We start from the raw sequence: 15,000 nt of genomic DNA, 5'->3' as shown, positions 1-15,000 counted from the left end.
CCATTCAGTCAGGTAAAAGCATTATGTCAGAAGAGGGATTCGAACCCAGGCCTCCAGGGAAGACTGTTACCTGAACGCAGCGCTTTAGACTGCTCGGCCATCCTGACAGCTTTTTCTTACAAAGGTCGGTTGTTTTTTGGTTTGGTTCATTGAAATAAGGAAGCTGAAGAGACATTTTTTCCATTCAGTCAGGTAAAAGCATTATGTCAGAAGTGGGATTCGAACCCACGCCTCCAGGGGAGACTGCGACCTGAACGTAGCACCTTAGACCGCTCGGCCATCCTGACACCTTTTCCTCACAAAGATCGGCTGTTTTTTGGTTTGGTTCATTGAAATAAGGTAGATGAAGACTTATTTTTTCCATTCAGTCAGGTAAAAGCATTGTGTCAGAAGCGGGATTCGAACCCACGCCTCCAGGGGAGACTGCGACCTTTGGTTTGGTTTATTGGTATAAGGTCGCTGAAGAGACATTTTTTCCATTCAGTCAGGTAAAAGCATTATGTCAGAAGAGGGATTCGAACCCAGGCCTCCAGGGAAGACTGTTACCTGAACGCAGCGCTTTAGACTGCTCGGCCATCCTGACAGCTTTTTCTTACAAAGGTCGGTTGTTTTTTGGTTTGGTTCATTGAAATAAGGAAGCTGAAGAGACATTTTTTCCATTCAGTCAGGTAAAAGCATTATGTCAGAAGTGGGATTCGAACCCACGCCTCCAGGGGAGACTGCGACCTGAACGTAGCACCTTAGACCGCTCGGCCATCCTGACAGCTTTTCCTTACAAAGATCGTTTTTTTTTTGGTTTGGTTCATTGAAATAAGGTAGCTGAAGAGACATTTTTTCCATTCAGTCAGGTAAAAGCATAATGTCAGAAGTGGGATTTGAACCCACGCCTCCAGGGGAGACTGCAACCTGAACGCAGCACCTTAGACCGCTCGGCCATCCTGACAGCTTTCCTTACAAAGGTCGGTTGTTTTTTGGTTTGGTTCATTGAAATAAGGTAGCTGAAGAGATTTTTTCCATTCAGTCAGGGAAAAGCATAATTTCAGAAGTGGGATTTGAACCCACGCCTCCAGTTGAGACTGCAACCTGAACGCAGCGCCTTAGACCGCTTGGCCATCCTGACGGATTTTTCTTAAAAAGGTCGGTTGTTTTTTGGTTTGGTTCATTGAAATAAGGTAGCTGAATAGACATTTTTTCCATTCAGTCAGGTAAAAGCATTATGTCAGAAGTGGGATTCGAACCCACGCCTCCAGGGGAGACTGCGACCTGAACGCAGCGCCTTAGACCGCTCGGCCATCCTGACGGCTTTGTCTTAAAAAGGTCGGTTGTTTTTTCGTTCAGTTTATTGTAAGGTAGATGAACAGAATTGTTTCCATCCAGTAAGGGTACTTAGGTTAAAGAATTGTGTCAGAAGTGGGATTCAAATCCACGCCTCCAGGGGAGACTGCAACCTGAACGCAGCGCCTTAGACCGCTCGGCCATCCTGTCGCCTTTTTTTTACAAAGGTCGGTTGTGTTTTTGGTTTGGTTCATTGGTATTATGTCGCTGAAGAGACATTTTTTCCATTCAGTCAGGTAAAAGCATTATGTCAGAAGTGGGATTCGAACACACGCCTCCAGGGGAGACTGCAACCTGAACGCAGCGCCTTAGACCGCTCGGCCATCCTGACAGCTTTTTCTTACAAAGGTCGGTTGTTTTTTGGTTTGGTTCATTGGTATAAGGTCGCTGAAGAGAATTTTTTTCCATTCAGTCAGGGTACTTAGGTTAAAGCATTGTGTTAGAAGTGGGCTTCGAACCCAGGCCTCCAGGGGAGACTGCAAACTGAACACAGCGCCTTAAACCGCTTGGCCATCCTGACGGCTTTTTCTTACAAAGGTCGGTTGTTTTTTGGTTTGGTTCATTGATATAAGGTCGCTGAAGAGACATTGTTTCCATTCAGTCAGGTAAAAGCATAATGTCAGAAGTGGGATTCGAACCCACGCCTCCAGGGGAGACTGCGACCTGAACGCAGCACCTTAGACCGCTCGGCCATCCTGACAGCTTTCCTTACAAAGGTCGGTTGTTTTTTGGTTTGGTTCATTGAAATAAGGTAGCTGAAGAGACATTTTTTCCATTCAGTCAGGTAAAAGCATTGTGTCAGAAGTGGGATTCGAACCCAGGCCTCCAGGGGAGACTGCTACCTGAACGCAGCGCTTTAGACCGCTCGGCCATCCTGACAGCATTTTCTTACAAAGGTCGGTTGTTTTTTGGTTTGGTTCATTGAAATAAGGTAGCTGAAGAGACATTTTTTCCATTCAGTCAGGTAAAAGCATAATGTCAGAAGTGGGATTCGAACCCACGCCTCCAGGGGAGACTGCGACCTGAACGCAGCGCCTTAGACCGCTCGGCCATCCTGACGGCTTTGTCTTAAAAAGGTCGGTTGTTTTTTCGTTTAGTTTATTGTAAGGTAGATGAACAGAATTGTTTCCATCCAGTAAGGGTACTTAGGTTAAAGTATTGTGTCAGAAGTGGGATTCGAACCCACGCCTCCAGGGGAGACTGCAACCTGAACGCAGCACCTTAGACCACTCGGCCATCCTGACAGCTTTTTCTTACAAAGGTCGGTTTTTTTGGTTTGGTTCATTGGTATAAGGTCGCTGAAGAGACATTTTTTCCATTCAGTCAGGTAAAAGCATTATGTCAGAAGAGGGATTCGAACCCAGGCCTCCAGGGGAGACTGCTACCTGAACGCAGCGCTTTAGACTTCTCGGCCATCCTGACAGCTTTTTCTTACAAAGGTCGGTTGTTTTTTCGTTTATTTTATTGTAAGGTAGATGAACAGAATTGTTTCCATCCAGTAAGGGTACTTAGGTTAAAGCATTGTGTCAGAAGTGGGATTCGAACCCACGCCTCCAGGGGAGACTGCGACCTGAACGCAGCACCTTAGACTGCTCGGCCATCCTGACAGCTTTTCCTTACAAAGGTCGGTTGTTTTTTGGTTTGGTTCATTGAAATAAGGTAGCTGAAGAGACATTTTTTCCATTCAGTCAGGTAAAAGCATTATGTCAGAAGTGGAATTCGAACCCACGCCTCCAGGGGAGACTGCGACCTGAACGCAGCACCTTAGACTGCTCGGCCATCCTGACAGCTTTTCCTTACAAAGGTCGGTTGTTTTTTGGTTTGGTTCATTGAAATAAGGTAGCTGAAGAGACATTTTTTCCATTCAGTCAGGTAAAAGCATTATGTCAGAAAAGGGATTCGAACCCAGGCCTCCAGGGGAAACTGCTACCTGAACGCAGCGCTTTAGACTTCTCAGCCATCCTGACAGCTTTTTCTTACAAAGGTCGGTTGTTTTTTGGTTTGGTTCATTGAAATAAGGTAGCTGAAGAGACATTTTTTCCATTCAGTCAGGTAAAAGCATAATGTCAGAAGTAGGATTTGAACCCACACCTCCAGGGGAGACTGCGACCTGAACGCAGCACCTTAGACCACTCGGCCATCCTGACAGCTGTTCCTTACAAAGGTCGGTTGTTTTTTGGTTTGGTTCATTGAAATAAGGTAGCTGAAGAGACATTTTTTCCATTCAGTCAGGTAAAAGCATAATGTCAGAAGTAGGATTTGAACCCACACCTCCAGGGGAGACTGCGACCTGAACGCAGCACCTTAGACCACTCGGCCATCCTGACGGCTTTTTCTTAAAAAGGTCGGTTGTTTTTTCGTTTAGTTTATTGTAAGGTAGATGAACAGAATTGTTTCCATCCAGTAAGGGTACTTAGGTTAAAGCATTGTGTCAGAAGTGGGATTCGAACCCACGCCTCCAGGGGAGACTGCGACCTGAAAGCAGCACCTTAGACTGCTCGGCCATCCTGACAGCTTTTCCTTACAAAGGTCGGTTGTTTTTTGGTTTGGTTCATTGAAATAAGGTAGCTGAAGAGACATTTTTTCCATTCAGTCAGGTAAAAGCATTATGTCAGAAGTCGGATTCGAACACACGCCTCCAGGGGAGACTGCAACCTGAACGCAGCGCCTTAGACCGCTCGGCCATCCTGACAGCTTTTTCTTACAAAGGTCGGTTGTTTTTTGGTTTGGTTCATTGGTATAAGGTCGCTGAAGAGAATTTTTTTCCATTCAGTCAGGGTACTTAGGTTAAAGCATTGTGTTAGAAGTGGGCTTCGAACCCAGGCCTCCAGGGGAGACTGCAAACTGAACACAGCGCCTTAAACCGCTTGGCCATCCTGACGGCTTTTTCTTAAAAAGGTCGGTTGTTTTTTCGTTTAGTTTATTGTAAGGTAGATGAACAGAATTGTTTCCATCCAGTAAGGGTACTTAGGTTAAAGCATTGTGTCAGAAGTGGGATTCGAACCCACGCCTCCAGGGGAGACTGCGACCTGAACGCAGCGCCTTAGACCGCTCGGCCATCCTGACGGATTTTTCTTAAAAAGGTTGGTCGTTTTTTGGTTTAATTTATTGTAAGGTAGATGAACAGAATTGTTTCCATTCAGTCAGGGTACTTAGGTTAAAGCATGGTGTCAGAAGTTGGATTCAAAACCACGCCTCCAGGGGAGACTGCAATCTGAACGCAGCGCCTTAGACCGCTTGGCCATCCTGACGGCTTTTTCTTACAAAGGTCGGTTGTTTTTTGGTTTGGTTCATTGAAATAAGGTCGCTGAAGAGACATTTTTTCCATTCAGTCAGGTAAAAGCATTATGTCAGAAGTGGGATTCCAACCCACGCCTCCAGGGGAGACTACAACCTGAACGCAGCACCTTAGACCGCTCGGCCATCCTGACAGCTTTTCCTTACAAAGGTCGGTTGTTTTTTGGTTTGGTTCATTGAAATAAGGTAGCTGAAGAGACATTTTTTCCATTCAGTCAGGAAAAAGCATTATGTCAGAAGTGGGATTCTAACCCACGCCTCCAGGGGAGACTGCGACCTGAACGCAGCGCCTTAGACCGCTCGGCCATCCTGACGGCTTTTTCTTAAAAAGGTCGGTTGTTTTTTCATTTAGTTTATTGTAAGGTAGATGAACAGAATTGTTTCCATCCAGTAAGGGTACTTAGGTGAAAGCATTGTGTCAGAAGTGGGATTCGAACCCACGCCTCCAGGGGAGACTGCAACCTGAACTCAGCGCTTTAGACCGCTCGGCCATCCTGACGGCTTTTTCTTACAAAGGTCGGTTGTGTTTTTGGTTTGGTTCATTGGTATTATGTCGCTGAAGAGACATTTTTTCCATTCAGTCAGGTAAAAGCATTATGTCAGAAGTGGGATTCAAACACACGCCTCCAGGGGAGACTGCGACCTGAACGTAGCGCCTTAGACCACTCGGCCATCCGGACAGCTTTTTCTTACAAAGGTCGGTTGTTTTTTGGTTTGGTTCATTGGTATAAGGTCGCTGAAGAGAATTTTTTTCCATTCAGTTAGGGTACTTAGGTTAAAGCATTGTGTCAGAAGTGGGATTCGAAACCACGCCTCCAGGGGAGACTGCGACCTGAACGCAGCGCCTTAGACCGCTCGGCCATCCTGACGGATTTTTCTTAAAAAGGTTGGTCGTTTTTTGGTTTAATTTATTGTAAGGTAGATGAACAGAATTGTTTCCATTCAGTCAGGGTACTTAGGTTAAAGCATGGTGTCAGAAGTTGGATTCAAAACCACGCCTCCAGGGGAGACTGCAATCTGAACGCAGCACCTTAGACCGCTTGGCCATCCTGACGGCTTTTTCTTACAAAGGTCGGTTGTTTTTTGGTTTGGTTCATTGGTATAAGTTCGCTGAAGAGACATTTTTTCCATTCAGTCAGGTAAAAGCATTATGTCAGAAGTGGGATTCGAACCCACGCCTCCAGGGGAGACTGCCACCTGAACGTAGCACCTTAGACCGCTCGGCCATCCTGACAGCTTTTCCTTACAAAGATCGGTTGTTTTTTGGTTTGGTTCATTGAAATAAGGTAGCTGAAGAGACATTTTTTCCATTCAGTCAGGTAAAAGCATTATGTCAGAAGTGGGATTTGAACCCACTTCTCCAGGGGAGACTGCGATCTGAACGCAGCGCCTTAGACCGCTCGGCCATCCTGACAGCTTTTTCTTACAAAGGTCGGCTGTTTTTTGGTTTGGTTCATTGAAATAAGGTAGCTGAAGAGACATTTTTTCCATTCAGTCAGGTAAAAGCATTATGTCAGAAGAGGGATTCGAACCCACGCCTCCAGGGGAGACTGCGACCTGAACGCAGCGCCTTAGACCGCTCGTCCATTCTGACAGCTTTTTCTTACAAAGGTCGGTTTTTTTGGTTTGGTTCATTGGTATAAGGTCGCTGAAGAGACATTTTTTCCATTCAGTCAGGTAAAAGCATTATGTCAGAAGTGGGATTCGAACCCACGCCTCCAGGGGAGACTGCGACCTGAACGCAGCGCCTTAGACCGCTCGGCCATCCTGACGGATTTTTCTTAAAAAGGTTGGTCGTTTTTTGGTTTAATTTATTGTAAGGTAGATGAACAGAATTGTTTCCATTCAGTCAGGGTACTTATGTTAAAGCATGGTGTCAGAAGTTGGATTCAAAACCACGCCTCCAGGGGAGACTGCAATCTGAACGCAGCGCCTTAGACCGCTCGGCCATCCTGACGGCTTTTTCTTACGAAGGTCGGTTGTGTTTTTGGTTTGGTTCATTGGTATTATGTCGCTGAAGAGACATTTTTTCCATTCAGTCAGGTAAAAGCATTATGTCAGAAGTGGGATTCGAACACACGCCTCCAGGGGAGACTGCGACCTGAACGTAGCGCCTTAGACCACTCGGCCATCCGGACAGCTTTTTCTTACAAAGGTCGGTTGTTTTTTGGTTTGGTTCATTGGTATAAGGTCGCTGAAGAGAATTTTTTTCCATTCAGTTAGGGTACTTAGGTTAAAGCATTGTGTCAGAAGTGGGATTCATAACCACGCCTCCAGGGGAGACTGCGACCTGAACGCAGCGCCTTAGACCGCTCGGCCATCCTGACGGATTTTTCTTAAAAAGGTTGGTCGTTTTTTGGTTTAATTTATTGTAAGGTAGATGAACAGAATTGTTTCCATTCAGTCAGGGTACTTAGGTTAAAGCATGGTGTCAGAAGTTGGATTCAAAACCACGCCTCCAGGGGAGACTGCAATCTGAACGCAGCACCTTAGACCGCTTGGCCATCCTGACGGCTTTTTCTTACAAAGGTCGGTTGTTTTTTGGTTTGGTTCATTGGTATAAGGTCGCTGAAGAGACATTTTTTCCATTCAGTCAGGTAAAAGCATTATGTCAGAAGAGGGATTCGAACCCAGGCCTCCAGGGGAGACTGCTACCTGAACGCAGCGCTTTAGACCGCTCAGCCATCCTGACAGCTTTTTCTTACAAAAGTCGGTTGTTTCTTGGTTTGGTTCATTGAAATAAGGTAGCTGAAGAGACATTTTTTCCATTCAGTCAGGTAAACGCATAGTGTCAGAAGTGGGATTCAAACCCACGCCTCCAGGGGAGACTGCGACCTGAACGCAGCGCCTTAGACCGCTCGTCCATTCTGACAGCTTTTTCTTACAAAGGTCGGTTTTTTTGGTTTGGTTCATTGGTATAAGGTCGCTGAAGAGACATTTTTTCCATTCAGTCAGGTAAAAGCATTATGTCAGAAGTGGGATTCGAACCCACGCCTCCAGGGGAGACTGCGACCTGAACGCAGCGCCTTAAACCGCTTGGCCATCCTGACGGCTTTTTCTTACAAAGGTCGGTTGTTTTTTGGTTTGGTTCATTGATATAAGGTCGCTGAAGAGACATTTTTTCCATTCAGTCAGGTAAAAGCATTATGTCAGAATTGGGATTCGAACCCACGCCTCCAGGGGAGACTGCAACCTGAACGCAGCGCCTTAGACCGCTCGGCCATCCTGACGGATTTTTCTTAAAAAGGTTGGTCGTTTTTTGGTTTAATTTATTGTAAGGTAGATGAACAGAATTGTTTCCATTCAGTCAGGGTACTTAGGTTAAAGCATGGTGTCAGAAGTTGAATTCAAAACCACGCCTCCAGGGGAGACTGCAATCTGAACGCAGCGCCTTAGACCACTTGGCCATCCTGACGGCTTTTTCTTACAAAGGTCGGTTGTTTTTTGGTTTGGTTCATTGAAATAAGGTCGCTGAAGAGACATTTTTTCCATTCAGTCACGTAAAAGCATTATGTCAGAAGTGGGATTTGAACCCACGCCTCCAGGGGAGACTGCAACCTGAACGCAGCGCCTTAGACCACTCGGCCATCCTGACAGCTTTTTCTTACAAAGGTCGGTTTTTTTGGTTTGGTTCATTGGTATAAGGTCGCTGAAGAGACATTTTTTCCATTCAGTCAGGTAAAAGCATTATGTCAGAAGTGGGATTCGAACCCACGCCTCCAGGGGAGACTGCAACCTGAACGCAGCGCCTTAGACCGCTCGGCCATCCTGACGGATTTTTCTTAAAAAGGTTGGTCGTTTTTTGGTTTAATTTATTGTAAGGTAGATGAACAGAATTGTTTCCATTCAGTCAGGGTACTTAGGTTAAAGCATGGTGTCAGAAGTTGGATTCAAAACCACGCCTCCAGGGGAGACTGCAATCTGAACGCAGCGCCTTAGACCACTTGGCCATCCTGACGGCTTTTTCTTACAAAGGTCGGTTGTTTTTTGGTTTGGTTCATTGAAATAAGGTCGCTGAAGAGACATTTTTTCCATTCAGTCACGTAAAAGCATTATGTCAGAAGTGGGATTTGAACCCACGCCTCCAGGGGAGACTGCAACCTGAACGCAGCGCCTTAGACCACTCGGCCATCCTGACAGCTTTTTCTTACAAAGGTCGGTTTTTTTGGTTTGGTTCATTGGTATAAGGTCGCTGAAGAGACATTTTTTCCATTCAGTCAGGTAAAAGCATTATGTCAGAAGTGGGATTCGAACCCACGCCTCCAGGGGAGACTGCGACCTGAACGTAGCACCTTAGACCGCTCGGCCATCCTGACAGCTTTTCCTTACAAAGATCGGTTGTTTTTTGGTTTGGTTCATTGAAATAAGGTAGCTGAAGAGACATTTTTTCCATTCAGTCAGGTAAAAGCATTATGTCAGAAGTGGGATTTGAACCCACTTCTCCAGGGGAGACTGCGATCTGAACGCAGCGCCTTAGACCGCTCGGCCATCCTGACAGCTTTTTCTTACAAAGGTCGGCTGTTTTTTGGTTTGGTTCATTGAAATAAGGTAGCTGAAGAGACATTTTTTCCATTCAGTCAGGTAAAAGCATTATGTCAGAAGAGGGATTTGAACCCACGCCTCCAGGGGAGACTGCTACCTGAACGCAGCGCTTTAGACCGCTCAGCCATCCTGACAGCTTTTTCTTACAAAAGTCGGTTGTTTCTTGGTTTGGTTCATTGAAATAAGGTAGCTGAAGAGACATTTTTTCCATTCAGTCAGGTAAACGCATAGTGTCAGAAGTGGGATTCGAACCCACGCCTCCAGGGGAGACTGCGACCTGAACGCAGCGCCTTAGACCGCTCGGCCATCCTGACAGCTTTTTCTTACAAAGGTCGGTTGTTTTTTGGTTTGGTTCATTGGTATAAGGTCGCTGAAGAGAATTTTTTTCCATTCAGTCAGGATACTTAGGTTAAAGCATTGTGTTAGAAGTGGGCTTCGAACCCAGGCCTCCAGGGGAGACTGCAAACTGAACGCAGCGCCTTAAACCGCTTGGCCATCCTGACAGCTTTTTCTTACAAAGGTCGGTTGTTTTTTGGTTTGGTTCATTGATATAAGGTCGCTGAAGAGACATTTTTTCCATTCAGTCAGGTAAAAGCATTATGTCAGAAGTGGGATTTGAACCCACGCCTCCAGGGGAGACTGCCATCTGAACGCAGCGCCTTAGACCGCTCGGCCATCCTGATAGCTTTTTCTTACAAAGGTCGGCTGTTTTTTGGTTTGGTTCATTGAAATAAGGTAGCTGAAGAGACATTTTTTCCATTCAGTCAGGTAAAAGCATTATGTCAGAAGAGGGATTCGAACCCAGGCCTCCAGGGGAGACTGCTACCTGAACGCAGCGCTTTAGACCGCTCAGCCATCCTGACAGCTTTTTCTTACAAAAGTCGGTTGTTTCTTGGTTTGGTTCATTGAAATAAGGTAGCTGAAGAGACATTTTTTCCATTCAGTCAGGTAAACGCATAGTGTCAGAAGTGGGATTCGAACCCACGCCTCCAGGGGAGACTGCGACCTGAACGCAGCGCCTTAGACCGCTCGGCCATCCTGACAGCTTTTTCTTACAAAGGTCGGTTGTTTTTTGGTTTGGTTCATTGAAATAAGGTAGCTGAAGAGACATTTTTTCCATTCAGTCAGGTAAAAGCATTATGTCAGAAGTGGGATTCAAACCCACTTCTCCAGGGGAGACTGCGATCTGAACGCAGCGCCTTAGACCGCTCGGCCATCCTGACTGCTTTTTCTTAAAAAGGTCGGTTGTTTTTTCGTTTATTTTATTGTAAGGTGGATGAACAGAATTGTTTCCATCCAGTAAGGGTACTTAGGTTAAAGCATTGTGTCAGAAGTGGGATTCGAACCCACGCCTCCAGGGGAGACTGCGACCTGAACGCAGCACCTTAGACTGCTCGGCCATCCTGACAGCTTTTCCTTACAAAGGTCGGTTGTTTTTTGGTTTGGTTCATTGAAATAAGGTAGCTGAAGAGACATTTTTTCCATTCAGTCAGGTAAAAGCATTATGTCAGAAAAGGGATTCGAACCCAGGCCTCCAGGGGAGACTGCTACCTGAACGCAGCGCTTTAGACTTCTCGGCCATCCTGACAGCTTTTTCTTACAAAGGTCGGTTGTTTTTTGGTTTGGTTCATTGAAATAAGGTAGCTGAAGAGACATTTTTTCCATTCAGTCAGGTAAAAGCATAATGTCAGAAGTAGGATTTGAACCCACACCTCCAGGGGAGACAGCGACCTGAACGCAGCACCTTAGACCACTCGGCCATCCTGACAGCTGTTCCTTACAAAGGTCGGTTGTTTTTTGGTTTGGTTCATTGAAATAAGGTAGCTGAAGAGACATTTTTTCCATTCAGTCAGGTAAAAGCATTATGTCAGAAGTGGAATTTGAACCCACTTCTCCAGGGGAGACTGCGACCTGAACGCAGCGCCTTAGACCGCTCGGCCATCCTGACGGCTTTTTCTTAAAAAGGTCGGTTGTTTTTTTGTTTAGTTTATTGTAAGGTAGATGAACAGAATTGTTTCCATCCAGTAAGGGTACTTAGGTTAAAGCATTGTGTCAGAAGTGGGATTCGAACCCACGCCTCCAGGGGAGACTGCGACCTGAAAGCAGCACCTTAGACTGCTCGGCCATCCTGACAGCTTTTCCTTACAAAGGTCGGTTGTTTTTTGGTTTGGTTCATTGAAATAAGGTAGCTGAAGAGACATTTTTTCCATTCAGTCAGGTAAAAGCATTATGTCAGAAGTGGGATTCGAACCCACGCCTCCAGGGGAGACTGCGACCTGAACGCAGCGCCTTAGACCGCTCGGCCATCCTGACGGATTTTTCTTAAAAAGGTTGGTCGTTTTTTGGTTTAATTTATTGTAAGGTAGATGAACAGAATTGCTTCCATTCAGTCAGGGTACTTAGGTTAAAGCATGGTGTCAGAAGTTGGATTCAAAACCACGCCTCCAGGGGAGACTGCAATCTGAACGCAGCGCCTTAGACCGCTTGGCCATCCTGACGGCTTTTTCTTACAAAGGTCGGTTGTTTTTTTGGTTTGGTTCATTGAAATAAGGTCGCTGAAGAGACATTTTTTCCATTCAGTCAGGTAAAAGCATTATGTCAGAAGTGGGATTCGAACCCACGCCTCCAGGGGAGACTGCGACCTGAACGCAGCACCTTAGACCGCTTGGCCATCCTGACAGCTTTTCCTTACAAAGGTCGGTTGTTTTTTGGTTTGGTTCATTGAAATAAGGTAGCTGAAGAGACATTTTTTCCATTCAGTCAGGAAAAAGCATTATGTCAGATGTGGGATTCTAACCCACGCCTCCAGGGGAGACTGCGACCTGAACGCAGCGCCTTAGACCGCTCGGCCATCCTGACGGCTTTTTCTTAAAAAGGTCGATTGTTTTTTCGTTTAGTTTATTGTAAGGTAGATGAACAGAATTGTTTCCATCCAGTAAGGCTACTTAGGTTAAAGCATTGTGTCAGAAGTGGGATTCGAACCCACGCCTCCAGGGGAGACTGCGACCTGAAAGCAGCACCTTAGACTGCTCGGCCATCCTGACAGCTTTTCCTTACAAAGGTCGGTTGTTTTTTGGTTTGGTTCATTGAAATAAGGTAGCTGAAGAGACATTTTTTCCATTCAGTCAGGTAAAAGCATTATGTCAGAAGTGGGATTCGAACCCACGCCTCCAGGGGAGACTGCGACCTGAACGCAGCGCCTTAGACCGCTCGGCCATCCTGACGGATTTTTCTTAAAAAGGTTGGTCGTTTTTTGGTTTAATTTATTGTAAGGTAGATGAACAGAATTGTTTCCATTCAGTCAGGGTACTTAGGTTAAAGCATGGTGTCAGAAGTTGGATTCAAAACCACGCCTCCAGGGGAGACTGCAATCTGAACGCAGCGCCTTAGACCGCTCGGCCATCCTGACAGCTTTTTCTTACAAAGGTCGGTTGTTTTTTGGTTTGGTTCATTGAAATAAGGTCGCTGAAGAGACATTTTTTCCATTCAGTCAGGTAAAAGCATTATGTCAGAAGTGGGATTCGAACCCACGCCTCCAGGGGAGACTGCGACCTGAACGGAGCACCTTAGACCGCTCGGCCATCCTGACAGCTTTTCCTTACAAAGGTCGGTTGTTTTTTGGTTTGGTTCATTGAAATAAGGTAGCTGAAGAGACATTTTTTCCATTCAGTCAGGTAAAAGCATTATGTCAGAAGTGGAATTCGAACCCACGCCTCCAGGGGAGACTGCGACCTGAACGCAGCACCTTAGACTGCTCGGCCATCCTGACAGCTTTTCCTTACAAAGGTCGGTTGTTTTTTGGTTTGGTTCATTGAAATAAGGTAGCTGAAGAGACATTTTTTCCATTCAGTCAGGTAAAAGCATTATGTCAGAAAAGGGATTCGAACCCAGGCCTCCAGGGGAGACTGCTAACAGAACGCAGCGCTTTAGACTTCTCGGCCATCCTGACAGCTTTTGTCAACATTTTTTCCATTCAGTCAGGTAAAAGCATTTTGTCAGAAGAGGGATTCAAACCCACGCCTCCAGGGGAGACTGCAACCTGAACGCAGCGCCTTAGACCGTTCGGCCATCCTGACGGATTTTTCTTAAAAAGGTTGGTCGTTTTTTGGTTTAATTTATTGTAAGGTAGATGAACAGAATTGTTTCCATTCAGTCAGGGTACTTAGGTTAAAGCATTGTGTCAGAAGTGGGATTCAAAACCACGCCTCCAGGGGAGACTGCAATTTGAACGCAGCGCCTTAGACCACTCGGCCATCCTGACAGCTTTTTCTTACAAAGGTCGGTTGTTTTTTGGTTTGGTTCATTGGTATAAGGTCGCTGAAGAGACATTTTTTCCATTCAGTCAGGTAAAAGCATAATTTCGGAAGTGGGATTCGGACCCACGCCTCCAGGGGAGACTGCAACCTGAACGCAGCGCCTTAGACCGCTTGGCCAACCTGACGGCTTTTTCTTACAAAGGTCGGTTGTTTTTTGGTTTGGTTTATTGGTATAAAGTCGCTAAAGAGACATTTTTTCCATTCAGTCAGGTAAAAGCATAATGTCAGAAGAGGGATTCGAACCCAGGCCTCCAGGGGAGACTGCTACCTGTACGCAGCGCTTTAGACCGCTCGGCCATCCTGACAGCTTTTTTTTACAAAGGTCGAATGTTTTTTGGTTTTGTTTATTGAAATAAGGTAGCTGAAGAGACATTTTTTCCATTCAGTCAGGTAAAAGCATTATGTCAGAAGAGGGATTCGAACCCACGCCTCCAGGGGAGACAGCGACCTGAACGCAGCGCCTTAGACCGCTCGGCCATCCTGACAGCTTTTTCGTAGAAAGGTCGGGTTTTTTTTGGTTTGGTTCATTGGTATAAGGTCGCTGAAGAGACATTTTTTCCATTCAGTCAGGTAAAAACATTATGTCAGAAGAGGGATTTGAACCCACGCCTCCAGGGGAGACTGCTACCTGAACGCAACGCTTTAGACTGCTCGGCCATCCTGACAGCTTTTTCTTACAAAGGTCGGTTGCTTTTTGGTTTGGTTCATTGAAATAAGGTAGCTGAAGAGACATTTTTTCCATTCAGTCAGGTAAAAGCATAATGTCAGAAGTGGGATTCGAACCCACGCCTCCAGGGGAGACTGCAACCTGAACCCAGCGCCTTAGACCGCTCGGCCATCCTGAAATTTTTTTCTTACAAAGGTCGTTTTTTTTGGTTTGGGTAATTGGTATAAGGTCGCTGAAGAGACATTTTTTCCATTCAGTCAGGTAAAAGCATTATGTCAGAAGAGGGATTCGAACCCAGGCCTCCAGGGGAGACTGCGACCTGAACGCAGCGCCTTCGACCGCTCGGCCATCCTGACAGCTTTTCCTTACAAAGATCGGTTGTTTTTTGGTTTGGTTCATTGATATAAGGTCGCTGAAGAGACATTTTTTCCATTCAGTCAGGTAAAAGCATTATGTCAGAAGTGGGATTCAAACCCACGCCTCCAGGGGAGACTGCGACCTGAACGCAGCGCCTTAGACCGCTCGGCCATCCTGACGGATTTTTCTTAAAAAGGTTGGTCGTTTTTTGGTTTAATTTATTGTAAGGTAGATGAACAGAATTGTTTCCATTCAGTCAGGGTACTTAGGTTAAAGCATTGTGTTAGAAGTGGGCTTCGAACCCAGGCCTCCAGGGGAGACTGCAAACTGAATACAGCGCCTTAAACCACTTGGCCATCCTGACGGCTTTTTCTTACAAAGGTCGGTTGTTTTTTGGTTTGGTTCATTGAAATAAGGTCGCTGAAGAGACATTTTTTCCATTCAGTCAGGTAAAAGCATTATGTCAGAAGTGGGATTTGAACCCAC

At 45.9% G+C, this 15,000-nt stretch overlaps 24 non-coding genes across 24 annotated transcripts; all 24 read right to left on the bottom strand.

Annotated features, from left to right (window-relative positions):
- Window positions 1–860: 860 nt before the first annotated feature.
- trnal-cag (transfer RNA leucine (anticodon CAG)) lies at window positions 861–943 on the bottom strand. The gene has a single exon. It is a non-coding gene; the product is annotated as a tRNA-Leu (tRNA).
- A 274-nt stretch (window positions 944–1,217) lies between these two features.
- On the bottom strand, window positions 1,218–1,300 carry trnal-cag (transfer RNA leucine (anticodon CAG)). The gene has a single exon. It is a non-coding gene; the product is annotated as a tRNA-Leu (tRNA).
- Window positions 1,301–1,952: 652 nt separating this feature from the next.
- On the bottom strand, window positions 1,953–2,035 carry trnal-cag (transfer RNA leucine (anticodon CAG)). The gene has a single exon. It is a non-coding gene; the product is annotated as a tRNA-Leu (tRNA).
- Window positions 2,036–2,311: 276 nt separating this feature from the next.
- Window positions 2,312–2,394, bottom strand: trnal-cag (transfer RNA leucine (anticodon CAG)). Its single transcript has one exon. It is a non-coding gene; the product is annotated as a tRNA-Leu (tRNA).
- A 102-nt stretch (window positions 2,395–2,496) lies between these two features.
- On the bottom strand, window positions 2,497–2,579 carry trnal-cag (transfer RNA leucine (anticodon CAG)). Its single transcript has one exon. It is a non-coding gene; the product is annotated as a tRNA-Leu (tRNA).
- Window positions 2,580–3,399: 820 nt separating this feature from the next.
- On the bottom strand, window positions 3,400–3,482 carry trnal-cag (transfer RNA leucine (anticodon CAG)). The gene has a single exon. It is a non-coding gene; the product is annotated as a tRNA-Leu (tRNA).
- Window positions 3,483–3,579: 97 nt separating this feature from the next.
- Window positions 3,580–3,662, bottom strand: trnal-cag (transfer RNA leucine (anticodon CAG)). The gene has a single exon. It is a non-coding gene; the product is annotated as a tRNA-Leu (tRNA).
- Window positions 3,663–4,318: 656 nt separating this feature from the next.
- On the bottom strand, window positions 4,319–4,401 carry trnal-cag (transfer RNA leucine (anticodon CAG)). Its single transcript has one exon. It is a non-coding gene; the product is annotated as a tRNA-Leu (tRNA).
- A 462-nt stretch (window positions 4,402–4,863) lies between these two features.
- Window positions 4,864–4,946, bottom strand: trnal-cag (transfer RNA leucine (anticodon CAG)). The gene has a single exon. It is a non-coding gene; the product is annotated as a tRNA-Leu (tRNA).
- Window positions 4,947–5,418: 472 nt separating this feature from the next.
- trnal-cag (transfer RNA leucine (anticodon CAG)) lies at window positions 5,419–5,501 on the bottom strand. Its single transcript has one exon. It is a non-coding gene; the product is annotated as a tRNA-Leu (tRNA).
- A 462-nt stretch (window positions 5,502–5,963) lies between these two features.
- On the bottom strand, window positions 5,964–6,046 carry trnal-cag (transfer RNA leucine (anticodon CAG)). The gene has a single exon. It is a non-coding gene; the product is annotated as a tRNA-Leu (tRNA).
- A 275-nt stretch (window positions 6,047–6,321) lies between these two features.
- On the bottom strand, window positions 6,322–6,404 carry trnal-cag (transfer RNA leucine (anticodon CAG)). Its single transcript has one exon. It is a non-coding gene; the product is annotated as a tRNA-Leu (tRNA).
- A 1,195-nt stretch (window positions 6,405–7,599) lies between these two features.
- Window positions 7,600–7,682, bottom strand: trnal-cag (transfer RNA leucine (anticodon CAG)). The gene has a single exon. It is a non-coding gene; the product is annotated as a tRNA-Leu (tRNA).
- A 462-nt stretch (window positions 7,683–8,144) lies between these two features.
- On the bottom strand, window positions 8,145–8,227 carry trnal-cag (transfer RNA leucine (anticodon CAG)). The gene has a single exon. It is a non-coding gene; the product is annotated as a tRNA-Leu (tRNA).
- Window positions 8,228–8,322: 95 nt separating this feature from the next.
- trnal-cag (transfer RNA leucine (anticodon CAG)) lies at window positions 8,323–8,405 on the bottom strand. Its single transcript has one exon. It is a non-coding gene; the product is annotated as a tRNA-Leu (tRNA).
- A 282-nt stretch (window positions 8,406–8,687) lies between these two features.
- On the bottom strand, window positions 8,688–8,770 carry trnal-cag (transfer RNA leucine (anticodon CAG)). The gene has a single exon. It is a non-coding gene; the product is annotated as a tRNA-Leu (tRNA).
- A 275-nt stretch (window positions 8,771–9,045) lies between these two features.
- trnal-cag (transfer RNA leucine (anticodon CAG)) lies at window positions 9,046–9,128 on the bottom strand. Its single transcript has one exon. It is a non-coding gene; the product is annotated as a tRNA-Leu (tRNA).
- A 277-nt stretch (window positions 9,129–9,405) lies between these two features.
- On the bottom strand, window positions 9,406–9,488 carry trnal-cag (transfer RNA leucine (anticodon CAG)). The gene has a single exon. It is a non-coding gene; the product is annotated as a tRNA-Leu (tRNA).
- A 646-nt stretch (window positions 9,489–10,134) lies between these two features.
- On the bottom strand, window positions 10,135–10,217 carry trnal-cag (transfer RNA leucine (anticodon CAG)). The gene has a single exon. It is a non-coding gene; the product is annotated as a tRNA-Leu (tRNA).
- A 1,187-nt stretch (window positions 10,218–11,404) lies between these two features.
- Window positions 11,405–11,487, bottom strand: trnal-cag (transfer RNA leucine (anticodon CAG)). The gene has a single exon. It is a non-coding gene; the product is annotated as a tRNA-Leu (tRNA).
- A 283-nt stretch (window positions 11,488–11,770) lies between these two features.
- Window positions 11,771–11,853, bottom strand: trnal-cag (transfer RNA leucine (anticodon CAG)). Its single transcript has one exon. It is a non-coding gene; the product is annotated as a tRNA-Leu (tRNA).
- Window positions 11,854–12,315: 462 nt separating this feature from the next.
- trnal-cag (transfer RNA leucine (anticodon CAG)) lies at window positions 12,316–12,398 on the bottom strand. Its single transcript has one exon. It is a non-coding gene; the product is annotated as a tRNA-Leu (tRNA).
- A 954-nt stretch (window positions 12,399–13,352) lies between these two features.
- On the bottom strand, window positions 13,353–13,435 carry trnal-caa (transfer RNA leucine (anticodon CAA)). Its single transcript has one exon. It is a non-coding gene; the product is annotated as a tRNA-Leu (tRNA).
- A 1,175-nt stretch (window positions 13,436–14,610) lies between these two features.
- On the bottom strand, window positions 14,611–14,693 carry trnal-cag (transfer RNA leucine (anticodon CAG)). Its single transcript has one exon. It is a non-coding gene; the product is annotated as a tRNA-Leu (tRNA).
- Window positions 14,694–15,000: the final 307 nt, after the last annotated feature.

The sequence above is a fragment of the Leptonotus elevatus genome, chromosome 17 (assembly GCF_054856555.1).
Source record: "Leptonotus elevatus isolate MCC_2025b chromosome 17, RoL_Lele_1.0, whole genome shotgun sequence".
In the NCBI taxonomy this organism is placed as follows: Eukaryota; Metazoa; Chordata; class Actinopteri; order Syngnathiformes; family Syngnathidae; genus Leptonotus; species Leptonotus elevatus.
The sequence above is the reverse complement of the archived record's forward strand: the minus strand, read 5'-3'. Positions and strand labels throughout refer to the sequence as shown.